Raw genomic sequence first — 24178 nt, forward strand, 5'->3', positions numbered from 1 at the left:
TTTCTGGGGTAGTCGGTTTCTGTTTGGGATGCAATGTACACTTCTTCCTGTAATTAATGATTTTCCCCTGTTGATGACTTCTTTGTGTTGGGATCTGTAATTGACTGTCTTTCCCGTAATTGACCTCCATTGGTACTGCCTGGGAGCTCCAACTTCTGACTCCCTGACTCCATTTTGAATGAGGATTCTCTTTATTATTTTTCACATTTCCCCTTTTGATCAAGATCTTTCTCTGAAAGCATTGCTGATCAAGAGTCAGGTTCTCTGTGCATAGTGGTTTTGTTCCTCAGTGCCAGGAAGGACCCCTTCTGGTTGTCACGCCCCCCGTTGGAGGGAAAATGCATAGTGGTTGGAAACCATTTAAGCCACGTTTGAGTAACAGGGAAGGTTAGGAGGGAGAACTCCAAGGCATCTCTTATTCAAAGTCTATAGTTGTCCAAGGTTGTAAGCGTCAGAAAATCATTATTTTCATAATAAATCATTTATTATTTATGATAAATACAGCAAAAATAGTGATCAACCATATAAGCTCTTTTTTGGGGGGGGTTGCTTTACTGAAACCTTATAAGCAAGGTACCAGGCCAATTTTTCCAAGCAGTTCCTTAAAGGTGTCTAGTCATTTCTGAATCTATGTACATCTTATTTGAATATGACCTTCTAGTCAAAGCCTTGCTAATGTAGCCGGTATTTCCAATTATGCCCTGTTACAAGAAGAACAGACCTTCAGGGAACCCATGCAAATACATACAGTGTCATGAAAAGAATACTTAATAGTTTCCAAATTCTGGGAGGATCAGGTAGAGAGAAAAAGAGAAATGTTTCAACCCCTTTTGCAGAGATACACTTTAGCAAATTACTGTTAAGTTGTAGATAGCCTGAAGGAGAGGAGAAAAGGGGGTCTCTTACATTTGGGAAACAAAACATCAGAGCAATCAGTCCTCCAGCCAAGTTCCAGAAATTTCCACCCAGTTCAGTGTTATGATCTTAAAGTTATTAAAACCTGTGTTCCAGAGTACTATCAAAGTCTTTTCCATGAATCTCTTTGAAAATGAAACGTATTTGTAAAAGCATCAGAGTAAAACAATAAGTGTCTGTTACTAACAAAAGGCTTAAAACAATAGGCAATGGGTAAATGCAACTGACAAGTAAATTTGAGTACTTTTGTGGCATACATTTTCGATACCAACTACAATTATAGGTAATCACGTTAGCTTAGGACATATCAGATTTTCATGTATTTTATGCAAGTTCTAGAACACTTTTTAGTAACATTCGCCCATACAATATAACCTAAAAAGGTTTATTATTGCTTATTCGAACACACTTCTCATGTAATTTGACATACCAAGTAAGCCTAATTAGTATAATGTCTCTCCTTTTATAAGGAGAAGGAAAGAATCTTTTGAGGTGTCCTAGGTGCCCTCTGAAAAATTCCAAAGTTACATCCAGGTCAAAAAGACTTCACTTAGAATTTGAATATTTGGGGAAGCTTTTCAAAAATATCCAAAGGTTTGGATACTTGACCAAATAGGATCCCTGATCATTATGAAATAATACTTAAGCCTCGATTCGACCAAAGTAAAAGTAAGAGGTTTCAAAGGCAAATACAAAAAGGTTCCATGGTTGTAAGCAAAACTTAACTCCTTTAATGCTAAGAAGACTCAGTTTTCCTAAGTAATTAAAGACCTGATAGGAACAACACAGGAACCTTCTTGATAAAACACAAAATCTCTGTTTTCTAGGCATATTACTTAAAAATAAAGAAGCTTTCACAATCCATTATCAAAAACAGACCAAGAGCCCAGGAATACCTTGTCCTTTCAACAGAAAATAAAGCCAAATTTTAATTTGGCATCAGCTTATTTTGGTATTAAAACTCACTTGAATACATTCACTTTAATCTTCGCCAGCTTGACCACACCTTAAAATTCCCTTCCCCAGATTCCTTTCCACAAACCTTCGACACTCTCTTTTCACATGCAGATTTTGTCCTGTGTTTCCCTCTTCCCCTTTCCAAAACAACCAGCCTCTCTTTAGGGCAAAATTACTTTCTTTTCCCTCAACAAAATGCATTTCCATTCCTTATACCCTCTTTTATCAAAACACACATCTTACTTTCTTTACATACAGAGATGTTTCCCTTATTAGTACGTGTATTGATTATAATTCTTCACCCTTAGAATCCTTAATTCTCAGTGAAAAACAAAGAAGTAAGCAATTTTGAACTATTTTAGCATTTTTCAGCTTTGTGAACTTAGAAATATCTTTTACGAATTTCTAGAAACGTCCTTTTTCATAGAAAATTTCTCAGTGTAGTATAAAATGTGTTCGCTAAAGATTCAAATATCTTTAGCTTCTGTGCAATAAGAAGCCAAGAGAAGACTAACCTATGTTAAGTGATTGACATTCATCTTAGTTTGAGATGATTTAGATATCCAATGACCATCCCTTATTTAGTTTAACTTAGTATAAACTTTGATCTTATTTAAATTCATTTAAATTAATTGCTTTTAACAATCATGCTCTGATTTGACATTAAATAGCCAACCATCCTCTTCAGTTACTTTCTTGCTGACAGATTTTGTAACAGAGATAAAATGAGCTTAATAAACCCAGGTAGAATGACAGTTGTATGTCTGCATTATATTCAGCACTGATAACTCTAAAGGACATGCCTGTTTCAATTAAACCAAGAACCTTAAGCTAGCTTTTATTTACTAAAGATTAATCCTCAATCGTGTAAACTGGAAAACATTTGGGTAAGTTTCTGTTATATTTCTGAGGTTATGCATACTTACTTTATAAGCGCTTAATTTCAAGCCAATTCAATAGGGCTCTTTTACAAATCAATCTTAGCAATACCACCCAGAGGTTAAAAAAAAATCACATATGTGCCTAGACATACATGACATGTAGACAGACACAGAGACCTTATAGCTTTCGTTTTAAACATTTCAGCCATGTCTCAGGTACAAAGTTCAAAGGCACAGTTGGGTGCAAATTGTGTTTCTGGCAGACGGATGAAGTTAAGGTTACTCACTCACATGGCCAGAGTTTCAGCACCAGAGGTGGTGCAGAAGCAAAGGAGGCAGATGGGATTGGAGGTAGGGCCTGAGCATAAGACAAAGAAACCAGGGGGAAGGGAAGGAGAGGCCTCAGAAGCCGTTTTATTCTCCCTCAGTTTTTCAGCTGTTTTGGCTAGTTTAGATACAGTATCTTGCAGTGAGACAATTTTAGAGCTCTGTGCACACTTGGAAGCCTCCAGGTACCAATTAAAATCAACGTATCACTTGTTCTGCTTAATTTTAGAGCTGCGGTCTTCCAATTTGTTTTTTTAAGAAAAATGAGTTTAGGGAGATCTAAAGTTCCCCATAATGGCCACTGTAATTCCAAACTACTCTTGGTCAGTTTGGCCCATTTAGTTAGAAACGTGCATGCAGGGGGCCCAAAGTTCTCAAGTATAAACTCAGCTGGGGTCCCTGAAGGAGGGTTTCCCTCCGAACATTTAGGTGATCGGGGTCCCATTTCTGAAATTTCCTCTGAAAACCCGAGGAAGTTGCTAAGGTCCTAGCCCTCATCCCCAAAAGCATCTAAAAACAAAAGACAGTTGTCGGATTCTCATCCCTGATTCCAAAAGGAATCTGGAAACCAAAGAAAAACACCTGGATTTTCAGCAAGCCCGAGCCCCAAAAGGAGCTGTGCTGCCTTCAGAAAACAATTGAATGCTCACCAAGGATAATGCCTTGAGCCCAAGGACAGAGCCTCGAACCGAACGGACAAAGTCCCTCCCTCGAGAGGACAAAGCCTCTCCGGATCCCAAATAAAGTCAGAGGCTCAGATCCCCAGGGGCGTGGAGCCCGAAATCCAAGAGGGGACTCACCAACCTGAAAGCAGGCAGCGACTCCTGGAAACAATGAATTCAAGGGCCTCGGTGTGAGTACCTTGCTTGGCTCCAGGGCGCATCGTCTCTCGAGGGGTCACCTCCTTTGGATCCCACCTCATGACACCATTTATGTCAACCTTAAAAATAAAACAGCCAGTCATTTTACCAGCAAAACAAATTTATTCAGGAATAACCAAAGAATTGCGATTTTGGACGTGCGTGCTACAGTCGACCACAGGGAAATCCAACACACAAGGCAGAGGAATGTTATTTCATACAGACAAAGGAGGAACTTGGGTGCGGTTATTTTAAACCAAAGTCCATTGGAGAAAAGCAAGAGTTCAGGGTGGTGATGGTTTCTCACAGGCTGAGTTTCTGGGGTAGTCATTTTCTGTTTGGCTTCCTGACTCCACTTTAGATGAGGTTTCCCTTTACTAATTTTCATAGTGGCATGACTTTGTTCTCTGCTCAGTGTTTCACCAGGTGAAATCATGTGTTTGCCAGGCTGTGTTTCTTTGTGTAGGCACTGAGGAAGAATCCACTTCCAAGCCCACTGAAGTTATTGGCAGAATTCAGTCCCACTCTGAGCTCCTAGAGGCCACCCATAGTTCCTTACCACATGGACCATGCTGTACATCCTCTCATGCTTGAGTCTCTCAGAAGAGGCCTAGGCCGTTTTAAGGGCTCACCTTCTTAGGCCTGGCCCACCCAAGATAACCTCCTTATTTGAAGGTCCACTGATATGGGACCTTAATACATCTGCAAAATCTCTTTTCCCTTTTAATGTAACATAATCACACGAGTGATGTCGCATCAAATTTACGGGCTCCTCTCACACTCAGTGGGAGAGGATTATGCAAGGGCAAGGGTCATTAGTGGTCATCTTAGAATTCTGCCTACTAGTCTGCCCTGTGGCTCCCGGTGGTCCAATCTGTCCCACACACAAAACTCATTCACCACATTCCACAGTCTCCAAATGTCTCATGGTATTATGGCATCAGCTCAATTCCAAAAGCTCATCGGAATCGCATCGCCTCAACCATCTAAATCAGGTATGGATGACGTTCCTGGGTATAATCCGTGTAGTACAACTCCTGGGGCACAATCTTTCTCCCACTGGGTACCAGTGACGCTACAGTGACAAGCTGTGTTCCCCCAACACACTGTGGTGGGACGGGCAGAGGATAACAGCTATAAACATTCTAGTTTAATATGGAGCGAAATGGAAGGCAGAATGCAGTTCGAGTCCCAGAGCACTTTGGAAATCCAGCCGGGAAAACACCAGACAGAACTCTCTGATGAAGTTTTAAAGCCTGGAATAATCCTTGGTAGCTCTGGGTTCTGCCCTCCAGACCCTTAGTTCCGCCCTCTGAGCCACCCTTTCTTTTTCATGAAAGGTCGCAGGTGTTTGCAGCGGAGTAGTCCTTATCTGCCTGCTCTCTGCCAGTAGAATATTAGAGGTCCAACAGCCTCTTCCATTTTGTACCTTCTCTTTCCCTTTGAGTCCAGGCTTGCCGTGTTCCTGCTGATGGAAGTTTCTCCAGAACCCCGTGGGGCTTGTGTGAATTTCACTGGCATTCACTCTTTTACACAAAAGCCCCACCCATACATTGGTTCAAGGCAATCCCTTCTTCGTGGGGGTCCTGCTGGGATGACCTAGGGACAGCAACCTTGAGCTTCCCAGAGGCCCTCCAGCGTAGTTAAGAAAAATCTGCAAGACACCCTTTTAGTCTCTTGAAAGGGCTTTTGTGGGACTGAATACTCTGAACTTTTGGTCTTTCTGAGCTTTCAGTAGAAGTTTGTGCAGCCAAACCCTTGGCTTTTCCTCTACATCACATCTTGAGAAGCAACCTCTTAATGTTATCTATCTTCCTTCCTTTCTCTGTCTTGCTTTCTCAAAGAGAAGGAATGGACTCAATTTGACTCTTCCCAGAGGACTCTCCACAGGGATGTGACGCTGGAGAATTATGGAAACCTAATCTCACTTGGTATGTGAAATGTACCCTCTTTCCTGTGTTCTATTTTAATATTTTGGGATAGTCTTCCTTTTTCCGGGCTTTATCTCTTGCGCCGTATCTATCTTTTAGTATTAAATCACCCACTCAACATACATTGAGTGCCTACTGTATGCAAGGCACTGTGCTAGGTTTTGGAGATATGAATCACCTTACCTGAAATAGCATTCCCATAATTTTCTACCGTCTTGCCAGATCTACTTTTTCTTCACAGGGTACTGCTGGCTTACATTTCTTTGTTCCTTTGTTACTGTCTGTCTCCCATATTAAAATAAGTCCCATGAAGGCAGAGACTCTGTCTTTTGTGCTAACCAGTGCATCCTAGATACGTAGAATAAGCCCTGGCACACAGCAGATGCTCAAAAAAAATTGGTTGAATGAGTTCTGAGATACAAGGCATTACCCTTGCCATTGATGTCCTTGTCCTCAAAAAGCTCACAGCTTTGTAAGGGAGACAACAGCGCTGAAATACTTGCACTTTCCTGAGTACACCAGGCTCTCGTAGCAGCTGTCTTGCTGCTTGCTACACATCCTTCAAGGTTCAGCATTTTATGTCTGCCTCCTTTCCATATATTCAACTAACATTTCCTGATGGCCCACACCATTCCGGGGACTGTCACATTTGCCAGGGAACTGGAGAGTGCTGACAAGAATAAAAGCATTCTAATCTGTGCCCCACGGGAGCTTAGTCTAGAGAGGCATACAGGCAAGGACGGTATTATGTGATAGATGCTGTGGTAGACGGAAGCACTGGGCCCGATGGAAGCCCAGAGGAGGGGCTTGAAACTTGTCCTAGGGAAGATCAGGGGAGACTTTCCGGAAAATGAAGTGTTTGAGCTAAATTCTAAGGGATGGACTCATGAATTCCACTTCATCCATCAAATATTTAGTGAGCGCTTACTCTGTACCAAGCCCTATTCTAAGGGCTGGCAATGCAGTCTTAACAAAACGGATACAAATAGCACCCTCGTAAAGCCTATTTTCTGGTGGAGGATGAAGTGGAATTAGCCAGATCAGGGAGGAAAATCAGTTCCAGCTGAAGGAGCCATGTGACTAAAGACCTGGGAGCTAACAAAAGCCAAGTTTGTTGGAGAAGCTCCAAGCATCAAGTTGTTCAGTATGGCTGGAGGGGAGAGGACAGAGCGGGAGTGGTGAGACTTAATGCTTTAGAGGGCACCAGGGACAGATCGTGCATGGCCACGTATGCTGTTCTCAAGAGGCTGTATCCCAAGGGCAGGGGAGGGCCAGCAGGTATTTTCAGTAGGAAATGACATTTTCATCTGGGAAGGCTTTCCTGACCATCTCGTCCCCTCCTGTCTACCATCTGAGTTAGATCTTCTCTTCTGTTCCCAGTACCTCCCTGTGATCACCTCATCGTAGCACCATAAGAGCTATGCGTAACTTTTCATTGGGAAATATAATGCATGGACAGAAAAATATATAAAAGATGATGTGTAGGATATAATGGATAATGATGAAATGAACGTCAAAATAACCACCACCTACTCAAGGACAGATTTTTTTCCATCTATATTAAAATTTGTCTATGTTTTTAAAATTGTGATAACTTTGCTTTTACTGTTAGGGAAATACTGCCCTCATATTATGAGTTAAGATGTGTTTCACACTCTCCTATATCATGGAAGAGTTTGTGAATAATTGCTTCTTTCTTCTTTATGTGTTTGGTATACTTGTCCAGTGAAGCCATCTGGACAGGGACTTCCCTTTGTGGGAAATTTTTTTTATTACTAAATTGATACATTTACTCGTTATAAGTGTATTTAAATTTTCTGTTTCTTCTTGAGTCAGTTTTGGTAGTTTGTGTCTTTCTAGCAATTTGTTCACTTCATTTAAGTTATGTAATTTGTTGGCGTATTATTTCCTTATAATTCTGTTTATTTCTGTAAGGTCAGGAGTAATATCTCCTCGTTTAATCTGATTTTAGTAATCTGTATCATCTTTCTCTTATTATTCGTCAGTCTGACTAAAGTTTGTCTGTTTTGTCTATCTTTGCAATGAAACTTATTTTGGTTTTATTTGTATTCTCCATTGTTTTTCTGTTCTCTATTTCATTAAGTTCCTCCATAACCCTTATTATGTCCTTTGTCTGCTTGCTTTAGGTTTGGTTTCCTCTTCTTCTTTTCATTATTTTAAGGTGGAAAGTTAGGTTTTTTATTTGACATCTTTCTTTCAATATAAGCTTTTAAAGCTATAAACTTCCCACTAAGCACTTATTTAACTGCATCCCATAACTTTTGGTATATAGTGTCTTCATTTTCACTCATCTCAAAGTATTTTCTATTTTCTGTTCTGAATTTTTCTTTGACTCATAAGCTACTTGTTAGGGGGTTGTTTAATTTCCATATATTTGCAGATTTCCAAAATTTCCTGCTGTTATTAATTTCCATTTTTCCTCCACCGTGATCAGATAACATACCTTGCATGATTTCAATCTTTTTAAAATTTACCAAAGCTCTAACTTATGGTGTATTCTGGAATTTTTCTATGTATGCTCAAGAAGTATGTGTATTCTAACGTTTTTGGTTAGAGTGATAGATATCTGTTAGATCTAATTTGCGTATAGTTTTGTTCAAACCTTCTATTTCCTCATTGATCTTATGCATGGCTGTTGCATCATTATTGCATGTATACTACTGAAGTCTCCAGTTTTTATTGTTGACTCTTCTATTTCTTCCCTCAATTCTGTACGCCTTTGCTTCACATATTCTGGAGCTTTGTTTTTAGGTGGATAAATGTTATAACTTCCTTATGATTGAACTTTTTTCATTATAAAACATTACCCTTTATTTCTAGTAATATTTTTAGCTTTTGAAAGCCTAACTTTCTGCCATTAGTATAGCCACCAGAGCTTTTTATGACTGCTGCTTGCATGATGCATGTTTTTCCATCCTTTTTCTTTTAAGCTATTTGTATCTTTGAATCAAAAGTATGTCTCTTGTAGATAGCACATGTTTGGATCACTTTTCTCCATGGAAATTATTATTTTTTCAGTTTTATTGAGATATAATTGACATACATCACTGTCTGAGTTTCAGGTGTAAAGCTTAAAGGTTTAACTTACATATATTGTGAGCTGGTTACCAAAATAAGTTTAGTTATTATCCATCATCTCTTAGAGATACAGTAAAAAGAAATGGAAAACTTTTTTTTTCTCTTGTAATGAGAACACTTAGGATTTACTCTCTTAACAACTTTCATATCTATCATACGCCAGTGGTAACTATAGTCATCATGTTGTACATAATACCTCTAGTACTTATTTATCTTACAACTGGAAGTTTGTACCTTTTGACCACCTTCCTCCAATTCCCACTCCCGCACCCTCTGCCTCTGCTCACCACACGCCTGATCTCTTTGTCTATGAGTTTTTGTTTCTTTAAGATTTCACATACAAGTGAGACATATAGTATTTTTCTTTCTCTATCTGACTTATTTCACTTAACATAATACCTTCAGGGTCCCTCCATGTTGTCACAAGTGGTAGAATTTCCTCATTTTTTTAATTGCTGAATAATATTCCATTGTGAGTGTGAATATATACATACATACATATATATATATATATATATAGGTTTTACAACTTCTTTATCCATTCGTTCATTGACGGACACCTAAGCTGTCTCCATGTCTTTCCTATCGTACATAATGCTGCTACGACCATGGGGGTGCAGTATCTTTTCGAGTTAGTGTTTTCGTTTCCTTTGGATATAGTCCCGGAAGTGGAATCATTGGATCACATGGTAGTTCTATTTTTAATTTTTTGAGGATCCTCCGAATTGTTTTCAATAGTGGCTGTGCCAATTTACATTCCCACCAAGAGTGCGCAAGGGTTCCCTTTTCTCACATCCAGACCAGCATTTGTTATCTCTTGTCTTTTGGATGATGGCCATTCTAGTAGGGGTGAGGTGATATCTCATTGTGGCCTCAATTTGCATTTCCCTAATGACTAGCGATGTTGAGCTTCCTTCATATACCTGTTGGCCTTTCATATATCTTCTTTGGAGAAATGTCTATTCAGGTCCTTTGCCATTTTGTAATTGGATTATTTGTTTTTTGCTGTTGAGTTGAATGAATTCTTAATCTATTTTGGATATTCACCCCTTACCAGACATATGGTTTACAAATAATTTTTCCCTTTCTGTAGGTTTTCTTTTCACTTTGTTTATGGTGTGTTTTGTCGTTCAGATGCTGTTTAGTTTGATGTAGTCCAATTTATTTTTGATTTTGTTGCTTGTGTTTTAGGTGACATATCCAAAAACTCAGTACCAAGCCCCATGTCAAGGAGCTTTATCCTTATATTTTCTTCTAGGAGTTTAATGTCTTTCATTTAAATCTTTAATCCATTTCGAGTTAATTTTTGCGAGTGGTTGAAGGTATGGGTCCAGTTTCACTCTTTCACATGTGGATATCCAATTATCCTAGCACTGTTTATTGAAGAGACTGTCTTTTCTCCACTGAGTATTTTGGCTCCACTGTCAAATATTCATTGAGTGTAATATACTTGGGTTTATTTCTGGGCTCTTGATTCCATTTCATTGGTGTATGTGTCCATTTTTATGCCCCTGCCATACTGCTTTGATGACTATAACTTTATAGTACAGATTGAAATTAGGAAGTGTGTGGCTTCCACTTTGTTCCTCTTTCTCAGGTTTTCTGTGCCTACTGGAGGTCTTTTGTGGTTCCATATAAATTTTAGGAATGTTTTTCCTACTTCCATAAAATATGCCTTTGGAATCTTGATAGGAAGTGACTGAACCTATAGATGGTTTTTGGTAGTATTGATGTTTTAACAATGTTAATTCTTCCAATGCAGGAACACAAGGTACTCTTTCATTTACTGTGTCCTCTTTGATTTTTTCATCAATGTCTTCTAGTTTTCAGAGTAGAGACCTTTTACCTCCTTAGTTAAATTTATTGCTAACTATTTTATTGCTTTTGATGCTATTGTAAATGGGATCAATTTCTTATTTCTTTTTCAGAAAATTCATTGTTAGTGTATAGAAACACGACAGAGTTTTTTTTTGAAGATTCACCCTGAGCTAACATCTGTTGCCAATCTTCCTCTTTTTTTTTCCCCTCCCCAAAGCCCCAGGACATGGTTGTATATCCTAGTTGTAAGTCTTTCCAGGTCTTCTATGTGAGCCACCACCACAACATGGCCACTAACAGATGAGTGGTGTGGTTCTATGACTGGGAAGTGAACCCAGGGCACCAAAACAGTGAGCGCCGAACCTTAACACACACCTAGGCCATCAGGCCTGGCTCACCCTTGTCTTATTTCTGATCTTAGGGGAAAAGCTTTCAACCTTTCATCATTGAGTATGACGTTAGGTGTAGGATTTGGTTCTTTTTGCCCCTCTTTTTCTGCCTTCTCTGGTTTTAATTGAGCTTTTCATATGACTCCATTATTCCCTCGCTTAGCATATCACTTTTAATTCTTTTTAAATTGTTCTTAGTGGTTGCCATGGAGTTTACAATATACACTTTTACTAATCTAAGGCCACCTTCAAATAACACTGTACGGCTTTGTGTGTAGTACGGGTACCTTATAAAAGAGCATTCCCAGTTCCTCCCTCCCGTTGCTTGGGACGCTTCTGTCCATCATTTCGCTTATCTACATGCTATAATCACCCACTATGTGGTCACTATTATCTTTTAGAAAACAGTTATGTTTTAGATGACACAAGAATAAGAAACATAGAAGATGTTATTTACATCCATTTAATACTTCGTTGACCCCCTTCCTTTCTTCAGGTAGACCCAAGTTCCTGACCTATATGATTTTCCTTCTGCCTGAAGAACGTCACTTATCATTTCTGGGAAGGCAGGTTTCCTGGAGATTACCTTGCTTAACTTTTACTTGTCTGAGAAAGTCTTTATTCCGTGTTCACTTTTGAATGACAACTTTCTGGAAATAGAATTACAGGTGGGTGGTTTTTCTTTTCAATCAACACTTGAAATATTTCACTCTTCTCTCTTCTTCTTTGCATGGGTCCTGATGAGAAGTCGGCTGTACTCCTTGTCCATATTCCTCAATAGGTAAAGTGTTTTCCTCCTCCAGCTTATTCTTTCAACATTTTTATTAGTTTTTAGTTTTATGCAGTTTGAATATAACATGTCTAGATGTGCATGCGTGTGTGTGTGTGTGTGTGTGTGTGTGTGTGTGTGTGTGTATTTAGTATATATACTGCTGGTATTTACTATGATTCCTGAATCTGTGATTTGCTATCTATAATTTCTTTTGGGAGTTCTTGACCCATATTCTTTCCAATATTCATTCTTCTCTGTTATTTCTACCTTCTGTCCTTTTTTGGTATTTGGATTAACGCATCAAACTTTTTCCAATTTCACATGGCGGGATGTTAAGTTACATGCTTTTCCTGATTTTATCCTCTTTGCACTTCTGTTAGAAAAGTTTTATTGACCTATGACCTAGCTTCAAGTTCACTGATTCTTTCCTGGGTCATGAAGAATCTACTAATGAGCCCCTCACTTCTGTTACTGTGCTTTTATTTTCTAGCATTTCCTTTTAATCCTTTCTCAGAATTTCCATGTCTCTGCTGTGGGGGATCAGAATTTGGCACCCCAAAATGTGTCTCTTTGGCTTATTTTAAGAACAAAAGACTCTGAAAGAAACTGTCACCTTCTCCCTCACTGCCTAAAAGAATTTAAGATAGAAGGCCTGTTCCAGGAAGGAGCTAATAACGTAAGAGAACTATAGTATACTATAAACTAGGTGTGACAGACAGGGAGGAACCTAACAAGGACCTTTCAATCTAAGTCCTCCCCATCTCTCATTGTCTTTGTGAGGCGTGGGCAACACTTGTTTATCAAACATTTGCTTTTCCGTCTCCATGTACGTTGCCTTCCTCCCCTTTGAAGTCCCAAACCACTACCCACAACGTCCTCCTTTGTCCTTCGTTGAAGATGGTATTGAAGGTAGTGGCTTCCACTATTTTGGGGAGTTACTCACTTTTCCTGGGTTTCTCCCACGTATACGTTATTAAATTTATTCGATTTTCTCCTCTTATTCTGTCTCATGTCAATTTAATTCTTAGACTAGCCAGAAGGACCTAGAGGGTAGAGGAATAGTTCGTCCTTCCCTAGACTGCTTACATTACCCATCTGCTTTTGTGTGCTGTCTATTTTTCCGTTAGAATCCTTAACATCTTAATCACAGTTATTTTAAATTTCCTGATTGACAATTCCAAAATGAGTGTTATATCAGAGATTGGTTCTAATGCTTGCCTTTTCTCTCCATTCTCTCAGTTTTTGGCCTGCTTTGTAATGTTTTTGTTGAAAGCCAGAAAATTTCTTTTGGGTAATTAGGACCTGATGTAACTAGGCATTTAGTGTGAATATTTATGTTAATCTGGCTAGGGGCTAGGCTGTGTTTTATGTTTGCTGCAGTATGACTGCCAGAGGTCTCCAGTGCTCTAGTGGCCTTATTTCGGTCCCCTCTTTTGAATTTGGGCTTCGCAAAGCACTCCTGCTCAGAGAGAATCTGTGTTTTTGAAGCGCTTTCAGTTATAACCCACTGGTATTTCTCTAGAAGCCCATTGATGTGGTGATAAGGCGTGGGGGAGGGGGAGAATTCCACAGCTTCATGACTAAATCTCAGTCTTTTAGAGGGACTGTGTCGCTGGGCTGCAACCTTCACAAGTGTTTCTCCAGGGGTATTACCTTCTCCCCGTGACCTCTATCCTTTCCCTGGCTGCAGTATTCCCACATTATTTCCTGGAAGCCTTGGCCCCTACTCACTTTTCTGTTTCCCTTAGGTGAGACAGGAGGGCTAGAGTGGGCTGGGGCGGGAGCAATAGCTTTCCTCCACCTAGGATAAGGGTCTAGCAAAGCCTTTTCCCTGGAGAGTACTCCTTTGTCATGGAAGACTCTGGCGGTATTTTGACAATGATTACTCTCTTTCTCTCTCCCAGACACAAAAACAAGGGCATCTTTCTCAGATCTCCACCAGGAAAATCTGTTTCCTGGAGTGAAAGTCCATGAAGTTGTGGATGCCCCCTAAGAGTGCAGTATGGGGCGGGGGGTGGGTAGGGGGAGCAGATTCTCACTTTCCTGCTAGTCCACACTCAGCCTCAAGAAATTCATCTTATTTACCATTTAAATGTTCTTACCAGATTATGACTACAGAGGATTCTGATTCAGGGAGGCAGATCTCGGTTTTGACACTCTGGATTCCACTCTTGCGCCAGAGTTTACGTGGTGGTTTGCCCTGCCAGCTCAGTTCTGTGAGGAGTCTAAAATATAGGTGGATTCAGTTTTTCCAGCGTTTTCTTGTTTTAAGGATGGGATTGGTGATCTCTGCCCTCTCTATATGTTGGGGCTGAAACCAGAAGCTTTATTTGTGACCATTTTTGAAATATGCCACAATCAGTATAAGCCTATGAGTTTCAAATATCATGGTAAGTACCAACAGAAGTAGAGAAACGTTGAAAGTAGTTGTCTCAGGGAGCCAGTAGGAGGAGGCTATGTGTGGTGGGATTGGGTGAGGTTTGGGAGGGGCGCAGGATTTAGAATCAGGTGATTTCTGTTTTTGTTCAACACTTGTGTTATTATTTAGCCTTTAAAATGATACACATATATGACTTAAGAAAATTTAATAATAGGTTGTGCATTTTATGTAGAAATAGTCTATAGAAATTTTATATCGGAGAATACATGGTAATTCTAAGCCTGATTTCAAGAAGATTAAATAAACACCCTCAATACATACAATTGCTAAAACAGCTATTCTCTCTCCTTTATTGATGTCAATTGTCACTATTTGTTAACTGATATGTATGTGTAGGTGAGGAAGAACTATTCCTCTACCCTCTAGGTCCTTCTGGTTGGGCTAAGAATTAAATTGACATGAGACAGAATAAGAGGAGAAAATCAAACAAATTTAATAACGTGTATACGTGGGAGAAACCCAGGAAAAATGAGTAACTTGCAAAAATGGTGGAAGCCACTACCTTCAATACCATCTTCAACGAAGGACAAAGGATGATGTTGGGGGTAGTGGTTTGGGACTTCAAAGGGGAGGAAGGCAACTTACATGGAGGTGGAAAAGCAAATGTTTGATAAACAAATGTTGACCACGCCTTGCCAAGACAATGATAGATGGGGAGGACTTTGATTGAAAGGCCCTTGTTAGGTTCCTCCCTGTCTGTCACACCTAGCTTATATTATACTATAGTTATCTCACAGTGTTTGCTCCTTTCTCAAACAGGCCTTCTATCTTTAATTCTTTTAGGCAGCTGAGGGAAGGTGAAACTTTCCTCCAGAGTCTTTTGTTCTCAAAATTAGTCAAGCCAAATAGATACATTTTGTGCTGGTAAATCCCATCCCCCACAGTCCCCACTTTGAAAGTTTAAGAAGTTTCACAGTCCAGAAGCTGAGTTGGTAGATTGTTCCATCTCATTGAACCAGTCTCTTAGTCCTGACGATAGGTCAGTCTAGTTAAATTCATTTTAGAAGGTGGTGATGTGGGTGGGCTCCCAAAGTTAGGCGTATATAGTGTAAGCAAGCAAGCAGGTATTTAATAAGAAGCATTTCTATGGAAACAAACAAAAAAAAAAAACAAAGTTAATGGTTGGAGCAAATTATAAACCAGTTTCTGAGCCCATGGGGCAGCCAGTCAAGATTTCTAGACGTCAGGGTCGAAGCATCTTTTGCAGTTTGAAATGTCTTTGATGATGCCATCGGAAGTTCAGGCATCTCTTGAGTGGCTTACACAGCAACAGGCATGCTATCGTGGTGATCTCTCTTAAGCTTACTATGTTGTCAAGCTTCAGTTTGCAAGGATTCAGGAAGAAGTGCGGTTTCAGTTCTCAAGGATTCCAAATGGAAATGATGAAAAACATTGAAAATGTTAGTTTGCAGATTTGGAGCTAGCTTTTTCAGGAGACTAGAAGAATTCAGGATCCAGTCCAGTTTACAAGATCCAGGTAGAAAACAATAAGCTCAAGGAAAATTAACAGAACTAGAATGTGTAATATAGGTTTCTATTGAAACATAATTTTTTCCCTTTAAAATCACCCTCATTTTTACCAAATATAGCCCAATTAAGACAAACCTGTTTGCAAAATAAGTCTAGTTTCAATAACATTGGTCCAATTATTTACATAAGCACAGCAAGAAAAGCAATTGATCACATAGGCTCTTTTAAACCTGCTTTGCTGGAACTTTTTATAAGGAATCCCAGATTGAATTTTAAAGGCCTCTCAAGGCCAGGAAAGCCAAGCCAAGGGCTTGTCATCAGACCCCGCCTGCAATACCTTAGATTTGGGTGGATTCCTCTCTTCTTGAGGTCCCCCAAATAACCTGAGTTTCTTTGCACCTGCCAGGGAAGTGAGCTTCCATGCTCACCTGGTAAGCTTGCTGGGAATCCTGTAAGCAAGGTACCAGGCCAATATTTCCAAGTGGCTTCATTTGTCTCATAAAGTAAATCCTTGTCCCTCAAAGCTGTTTGGTCACATCCAAGTCTATGCACGTTTCTCTCAAATATGACATTCCAATCAAAGCTTTGGTAATATAAGCAATGTTTCTAATTGTGTCCTGTTATAAGGAGAATGGATTCTTATTGAACTTGTGGAAATAACTACATAACCATGAAAATAAGAATACTCACTCTCTAAGAGTTTCCAAATTCTGGAGGGATCAGGTAGGGAGAAAAAGATCAACGTTTCAATTCTGCTGACAAAACTATAATTTACCAAATTGCTATAAGTCATACTTAGCTTAAGATAAAAGAGAAAACGGTTTTCTTAAATCTGAAAATAACAAGACATTAAAAAATCAGCAATATTTTAAGTGAAAATTCATAAAAAATTATAATCATCCTCACCAGTTCATTCAGTCCCACGTAATCAACTCTTGATCTTGATCTTCTGTTAGCAGTTTCATGAAGTCATCAGTTTCTCCATTGCAGTTCAGTTATTTCTTACCCAGTTCAGTTTTATGATCTGAAAGTTTATCAGAAACCTGCATTCTCTAGTCAGTGTCAGAGTCCTTTCCATGAATTTCTCTGAAGACGAAACATATTTGCAAAAGCAAAGTAAAACAAAGCAGTCTGTAAATGACAAAAAAACTTAAAAATGGCAATTGATAAAGAAACTTGGTTATTTTTATGACATATAACATTTTAAGATAATAACTAGAATTATGACTGATAACCAGGACAGATCAGAATTTTAGGAATATTACATAATTTTTAGGATGCTTATATCAATAACATTTACCCACATGATATCACAGGTCCCTATGAAACAATTCTTAGTTATCCATTTAACTAAAGTGACAAGAGAAGATGTTAAAGGCAAACATACAGAGTTAAACAGTTAAAAAAAAATAATTTAGTTCTCTTAATAGAGAGACATCAGCGTTTTTGAGCATGGGAAATTGTTTTGACAAATCATAGAATTTCTGTCTTTTAGGTAGACTTAATCAAAAAGAAGGGAACCTTTTGTAATTTCCTTACCCAGAGCAGACTAAAGGCTTGAGAAAATTATCCTTTAAACAGAGAGAAAACCAAATTCTAATTTTGCACCAGCTTATTTCTGATATTAAAACTCATTTATGTAATGAAATTCATTTCAGTCTGAGCCAGCTTGACCGTGTATAAAACTCTTTTCTCAGACTTTTTTCCCCCATAAACCTTCTATAACCTATTTAACAGGCAAAAATATCTTTATTTCTTATACCTTCTTTACTGAAAACATACATCTTACTTTCCTTGAATACAAAGATGTTTTCCGTATTAATTTTTAGTAGCTTTAATCACACATTAGAATTTTTTAACCCTTAGAAACCTTAACTTTTAAGTAAAGACTATGACATAAGCAATTATGGACTGTCTTTTACATTAGCATTTTGTGGCTTGGCAAGTTTATAAATACTTTTTATCATTTCTAGAAACATGCTACTTCATAGTAAAACCCTTTAATAAAATACAAGACGTGTTTACTAATTGACCTAAACATCTTTTAGTTTCTCTGTAATAAGAAGCCAAAAGTAGATAAACCCATATTTAGTAATTACTATCTAATATTTTATCTTATTTGTAAGTGATCTAGATATTCAATCAATTTTCTATCATTTAATTTATCTGAGCAAAAGTTCAATTTTAAGTTACCAAAGAGATTTTGGAAGTTGTTTTAAATACACATGTCATAAAATACAATTATCGTTAAAAGTTTATCTATAAGCTCTTATCTCACTTACATCTTAATCATTTGCCCCCAAGAATTATGTTTAGATCACTCACGAAAACTTTATGAGACATTCGACAAAATAACTTATTCTTTTTGCCGACAAATTTTGTAATTGAGAAAACATGAGTTTGTTTGACTAGAAAACGCAGGCTGCATCTCTGTATCTTACCCAATGCTGATAACTCTGAGAACATGTCCATTTTAGTCATCACACAAATCAACTTAAATACGTTTTAACTTATCAGAGGTTATTTTATATCATGTTAACTTGAAAATCATTTGGGTTAGTTTCTATTAAATTTAGAAATAATTTATATAAGTACTTACTTTAAGCCAATTAAATAGAGTTCTTTTAGAAATTATACCATCCGGAGGTAAAATATCACACATTTATAACATGGACACACACACGTAGAGATTCCACAGCTATTGTTTTAAAATTACCATCATGAATCAGGTGCAGTAAAATGAGGTTCACTAGTTATGAAAGAACAGTTGTATCCAAAGGTTGTTTTAGAAATTGGTAAGAGTTAAGCTCACCTGCTAAATCTTTTTACTAGTATTTGTAGAGATGACATTTAAGAATTTTTTTTTAATTTTCAAGTATTTCCTCTTCCTTTTTGTAAGACAACGATAGTTGCTTTAAGTTTCTCAAATACTTGGGTTGTAGCCTGAATGATATCAAAAGACAGATCTGCTCATTGAATTATCTTTTCTTGGATTTGTTTCTTTATATCAGGGAGATTTTTAATGTAAGAGGCAAATGAAAAGATTTTTATGTTCTAAAACTTCAGGACAATGTATCGCACCGTTAGAACGTCTGCACAAAACGTTTAACAAAGCCCCTCTTTCTAAGTGCACAATTTAACCCTAGGCCAACTTTCCTTGGAGGGAGGGCTTTTATTATCTTTTTTACTAGCACCTGATATTAGCCTCTAGTTTTTATCTGATACTGTGTGGGCTCAGGGAACCCTATTGACTTCCCTTTAGTGTGTTTAATTAACACTGTCTGAAGGGCAGATTTATGTGCTGTCTTACAATATCAGGCAGGGAAACGTTCCCCAGTGAGACACAACGTCTATCTCTACAGTACAATCTATAATACAATCATGCAAAAGAGATGTAATCACTTCATATAGAGCCCATTTAAATATACCAATTTCCTACAAAATTTTATCTGAAGTCCATCAACTCTGATACCTCTAATCATAGCTTCTATTAGGACATCATCAACCAGTCTCGGTCTTATAATATTGGGTAAGGGAAGCATTCCCACACAAATATCCATTTTCAAAACACACGCAAGCCAAGTTGATAAAACCTCTTCACATAATATTAGCTCAAACATTCTAACCTTTATAATCCTATCAACCCTTACACTTTTACGTTTGTTTTCATTCTAGTTGCAGCCTGAGTCAGGGTCCCAACACTAGGTTTTGGTACCAACGCTTGTGGATTCCTGCATGAGGGAGACTTGGAGCATTCCCTTCTCCATTTCCTGGTTATTTTCCCATTTTACTCAGAAGGCTTTGAGTCCACAGCAAGAGGTCGAGCCAAGGGACCACGGCCCTTTTGTTAATCTTTAATTTGATTAACCATCCTAACTGTTGCACCAAGCGATTGTTGGTCAGGTTTCTCCTTTTGATTTCTGCCTTCTGGCTTTTTAAATAGAGCAGACTTGTTTGGGGCCCTTTAATCTTGGGGAGACTAGGGGTTTTTTCCACCCACCCAACGTTAGGCAGTGATGTATTAAACCTTTGTCCTAACCCCATTAATGTCCATTTTATTTATCACATTTTTTAAAAATAACCATCTTAAGATTTCCGTCCTGCTGGGATGAGTCTCAAGACTCTTCCCTTTCTGATTCATCTTTGTCCCCCCCAACCTTTGTTTGTAATTGGCACCTGAGCTAACATCTGTTGCCAATCTTTGTTTTGTTCTTCTCTTCTCCCAAAAGCCCCTCAGTAATAGTTGTATATTCTAGTTGTAGGTCCTTCTGGTTGTGCTATGTGGGATGCCACAGCAGCATGGCTCGATGAGCAGTGCCATGTCCGTGCCCAGGATCCGAACCAGTGAAACCCTGGGCTGCCGAAGCACAGCACGAAAACTTAATCACTTGGCCACAGGGCCGGCCCCTGTTTCCCCTTTCGATATTTGCTTTATATACCTTATGTTCTAAAAAGTCCTTAATTTTTTTTTTTACCCTGTAGAGAACAGTCCCTTGACTTTCCCTGGACTTCTTTTTCTTCTTTTGTTAATTAACTTAATGTTTTCATTAGCATCTGTAAGACCAGGAGAGGAAACTGAGACCCCAAATTTTATTAAGTTCTTGAGACTAGTCATTATTTCTTTGCATTGTCTTTTAAATTTGCTATTTTTATAGGTACCAATAAAGCATCTGTATTCGAGAGCTCTCTAAACATTTTTCCAATTTAGAAGTTTTTCCAATTAAAAGATCCATTGTCTGGCCTTTGACGAGTAGGATCCTAATAGCAACTCAAACCAATCAGCCTTTTATGGCTTACCCATGGAGGCAAGAGGTGTCCCCAAATGAGAGTGCAAAGGAGGCAGCCCTCACAAGATCCAGAATGTTCACTCCCCAAAAAGTGTAAGAGAGCAAAGGCCTTCATTACACATGCAGAACGCACTAACCGACAATGAAGGTTGAGATGCCAGAGGCCCCTAATGGACTGAGATCCCTGATGACAAACTCCCCTGAGAGCTGATACAGCCCAAGAGCATACACCTTGGAACCCTAGTCTCTGTGTGGCTGGCCGCCAAGATGCACACTGGTTTGTGCATCCTCCTGATGGTGAAGACCAGAAAGGTCACAAAGCCAAGCTCTCAAGACATAGAAGAAGACAAAAGAAAACAAACTTCATCTTCTATGCACATTAACAGCTTTAGGTAAGCCTTGAGTCTCTTGGAGCCAAACGAATACCTAGGAGGGAGGTTCTGCAGGGTTGGGGGTTGTATGTGTTTTAGAGTACTTCATTGCACGGAAATTTTCTTGACGTTGGCGGGGGTCCTCTGTCATCTACCCCATTCTGTGTCCAACTTATCCTATCATGGGAGTCTTCTTGAGATGGCAAGTGCCCTGATGGCTCTTAAGTGCCCAACCCATGCCCACCAATGTCATGGCCTCTTTGGCTTCCAAGATCCCCGTTAGCAACAGCTTTCACCTCATGCACATGTCAACTCACAGCAAAGTTTACTGTGGGACAAGCCCAGACAACAGGCTTATAGAGATGCCTGTGTCTTGCCCTATGGCTTCTCCTTTTGTGACAGTGACGCAAAGACAAGGAAAAATAGTGACCATCTCTGGGAGGAGAAGGGTCAACAAACCAAGAGTACTCCAACAAAATTTCCCAGAGTTGCTGAGTCCAAGAAGCTAGCTTTGCCAATATTTTACCCTGCTAATCTAAATTTAGAAAAGGAAAGACAAATTCACCACTCTCACTTCCACTGAAAACTGAAGGCAGAGATTCGGGAGACTGACGTGGTAAGAACTCTTACCTGCTCCCAGCTCTCATCAGAAGTCTAGGATCTCTCAGCTGCAGGAGTCCAGGAGTGAGCAGGACGTCTAGCCAGTGATGTTTTATCCAATCCTCATCACCAAAGTGTAGGGGAAGAAGAATTATCCCTCTGCCCTCTAGGTCCTTCTGGCTGGTGTCAGAATTAAATTGTCATGGACAGAATAATGGGAGAAAAATCAATGAAAGTTTAATAACATGTATGCATGGGAGAAGCCCAGGAAAACTGTGTAACTCCCCAAAATGGCGGAAGCCACTGCCTTAAATACCATCTTCAGCTAAGGACAATGGAGGACATTGGCGGTACTAGTTTGAGATTTTGGAGGAAGGCAATTTACATGGAGGAAGGCAATTTACATGAAGATGGAAAAGCAAATGTTTGATGAGCAAATGTTGACCTCACCTTGCAAAGCCAATGAGAGATAGGGAGGACTGATTGAAAGGCCTTTGTTCTGTTCTTCCCTGTCTGTCATACCTAGTTTACATTATACTATAGTTATCTTATGGTATTATCTCCTTCCTGGAACAGGCTGTGTATGTTAAACTCTTTTAGGCAGTTGGGGGAAGGTCAGGGTTTCTTTCAGAGTCATTTGTTCTTAAAAATAATCAAGCCAAAGAGACACATTTTGGGGTGGCCAATTCTGATCCCTCACACATGTATTGCTCATGATCACAGCAGGTTTGCACACGAATTGAGTAGGGTAATAGGGTGAAAATTGCTCTCTGCTAAATCTTTGGGAAACAGTTAAAGAGAGAGGGCTATAGTCCCTGTTCACAAATGAAGAAATTAAGGCTAAAAGAGATTCAGTATCATGCTGAAAGTCATACACTGAGTAAGTGGTGGATCTGGGACAGTCTCCCAAGTCTCTCTGATACCAGCATTCATTTTCTTCCCCGTGTACTTCTCTGCCGTCCTAGAATGCACATTTTTGAAGAGTCACAGCTTTTTTAGAAAACGGTGTTATTTTTTTCAACTAGGTCTGGGAACCAAAATCCCTGAGGGAAGTACAAGAAGAGCTGAATACAATCATCTAATTCTTTTCGGAAATCACAAATTCCTGGAAGCCTTCTTAAATGGATTTAGAAGCTAGAAACAAAGATAGAAATATTCCAAATTTATTTACTGAAGACAGCCTAAACCCTGATTCCAAAACCTGTAAAAGCTAGTACATGCACACAAGCCCACAAGCACACAGACTTACACAAACATGCATGCATGCACTCGCATGCGTGCATGCACACACAGAAATAGGGATCTATCTCACTTAGGAGCATAGGTTTAATGTTTTTATGATAAAGTTTGAGTATATACAGGGTTCAACAGTATGTGGGAAATCTACTGCATCCTGGCAGGTTTCTAGTCACGAGAGGCTGGTGTGATATTGAGAAATATTTTAGTAATTTAATAATCTATCATATCGATAGTCAAAGGAGAAGTACCATGTCATTTGAAATGTTGAAAAAAGACTGAAGAAATTCAGCCCATCCCTGATAAACTCTGTGCAGTCTTCATTAGTTCTTGTCTACTTGATTTGCCTTCAGCTGAGAGAATTATGTTAATTATGTTAATTAGGTAACAATCCCTTACCTGAAACTCTTGGGACCGGATGTTTCAGAATTCATATACCACACTTCGACTAAGAGCCATAGCAGGGTCTGGAGTAGCACCGTGAATCCAGTAAAACAATATTTCTGCAGGGAAACATAAACATTCATGCCAAGAAGGATAGATAAAGACAAAAGAGCCTCATGTCTGTTCAGGTCGTGTTTTACGGGCAAATGAGTCAGAGAATCAACTTTAGTTTTTATAGCCTTTGAGGCTTTAGGCTTACAATAAGGCACGTTCAGTCTGAAGTGTGTTTCTGTCAATTCTTCTCACATGGTATACATGTCTTCCCCCTCTATTTTTGTTAGATTTTCTTTAATTGAAGTACAGCACAGAAAGTGAAGAGTGCACAAACCATAAGAGACAACAACTTGATGACTTTTCACAAAGTGAACACATACCTGTAACCACCACCAAGACCAAGATCTGGAACATTACTGGAGCCTCAGAACCCACTTAGGCCCCTGTCTAGGTGTTTCACGTGAAGGCTAACCACTATTCTGACCTACGTCAGCATAAGGGTTTCTTGTTTTTGTTTTTGTTGTTTTGCCTCTTCTTAAACTTTATATAAATAGAATTATCAGTCACGTATGTTTTTATGCCTGGCTTCTTTTGCTCAGTGTTCTGCTATTGATATCTGCCCATGTTGTTGCACGTAGGGGTATTTTCTTGTTTCATGTCTGTCTGTCTCTATGATATGAATATATGCACACTGTATTCATTCATTCAACTGTTGATAGATGTTCATATTGCTTGCAGTTGGTGACTACCATCAATAATGATGCTGTGAACGTTTTTATTTGTGTGTCTGGAGAACATGTTTGTATTGGTGTTGCGTATATAGTTGGATTGTGTCATCGCCAGAATTCTATGATGATGCCCAATGACCCATGTCCTTTTTTTAATTG

The 24178-nt window shown here is 39.0% G+C and overlaps 2 long non-coding RNA genes across 2 annotated transcripts in view; one reads left to right on the forward strand and one right to left on the reverse strand.

The window, feature by feature from the left end:
* Window positions 1-544: 544 nt before the first annotated feature.
* On the reverse strand, window positions 545-23359 carry LOC139081115 (uncharacterized). The gene is made up of 4 exons (XR_011536102.1): window positions 23253-23359; window positions 21648-21797; window positions 16766-16945; window positions 545-4020 (listed from the first exon to the last, which is right to left on the reverse strand). It is a non-coding gene; the product is annotated as an uncharacterized lncRNA (long non-coding RNA).
* Window positions 14052-24178, forward strand: part of LOC139081116 (uncharacterized) — a 35318-nt gene continuing 25191 nt past the window's right edge. The window contains exon 1 of the long non-coding RNA XR_011536103.1: window positions 14052-14339. This is a non-coding gene — a long non-coding RNA (uncharacterized lncRNA). The remainder of the gene's footprint in view (window positions 14340-24178) is intronic.

This window comes from Equus przewalskii, chromosome X, assembly GCF_037783145.1.
Source record: "Equus przewalskii isolate Varuska chromosome X, EquPr2, whole genome shotgun sequence".
Classification (NCBI taxonomy): Eukaryota; Metazoa; Chordata; class Mammalia; order Perissodactyla; family Equidae; genus Equus; species Equus przewalskii.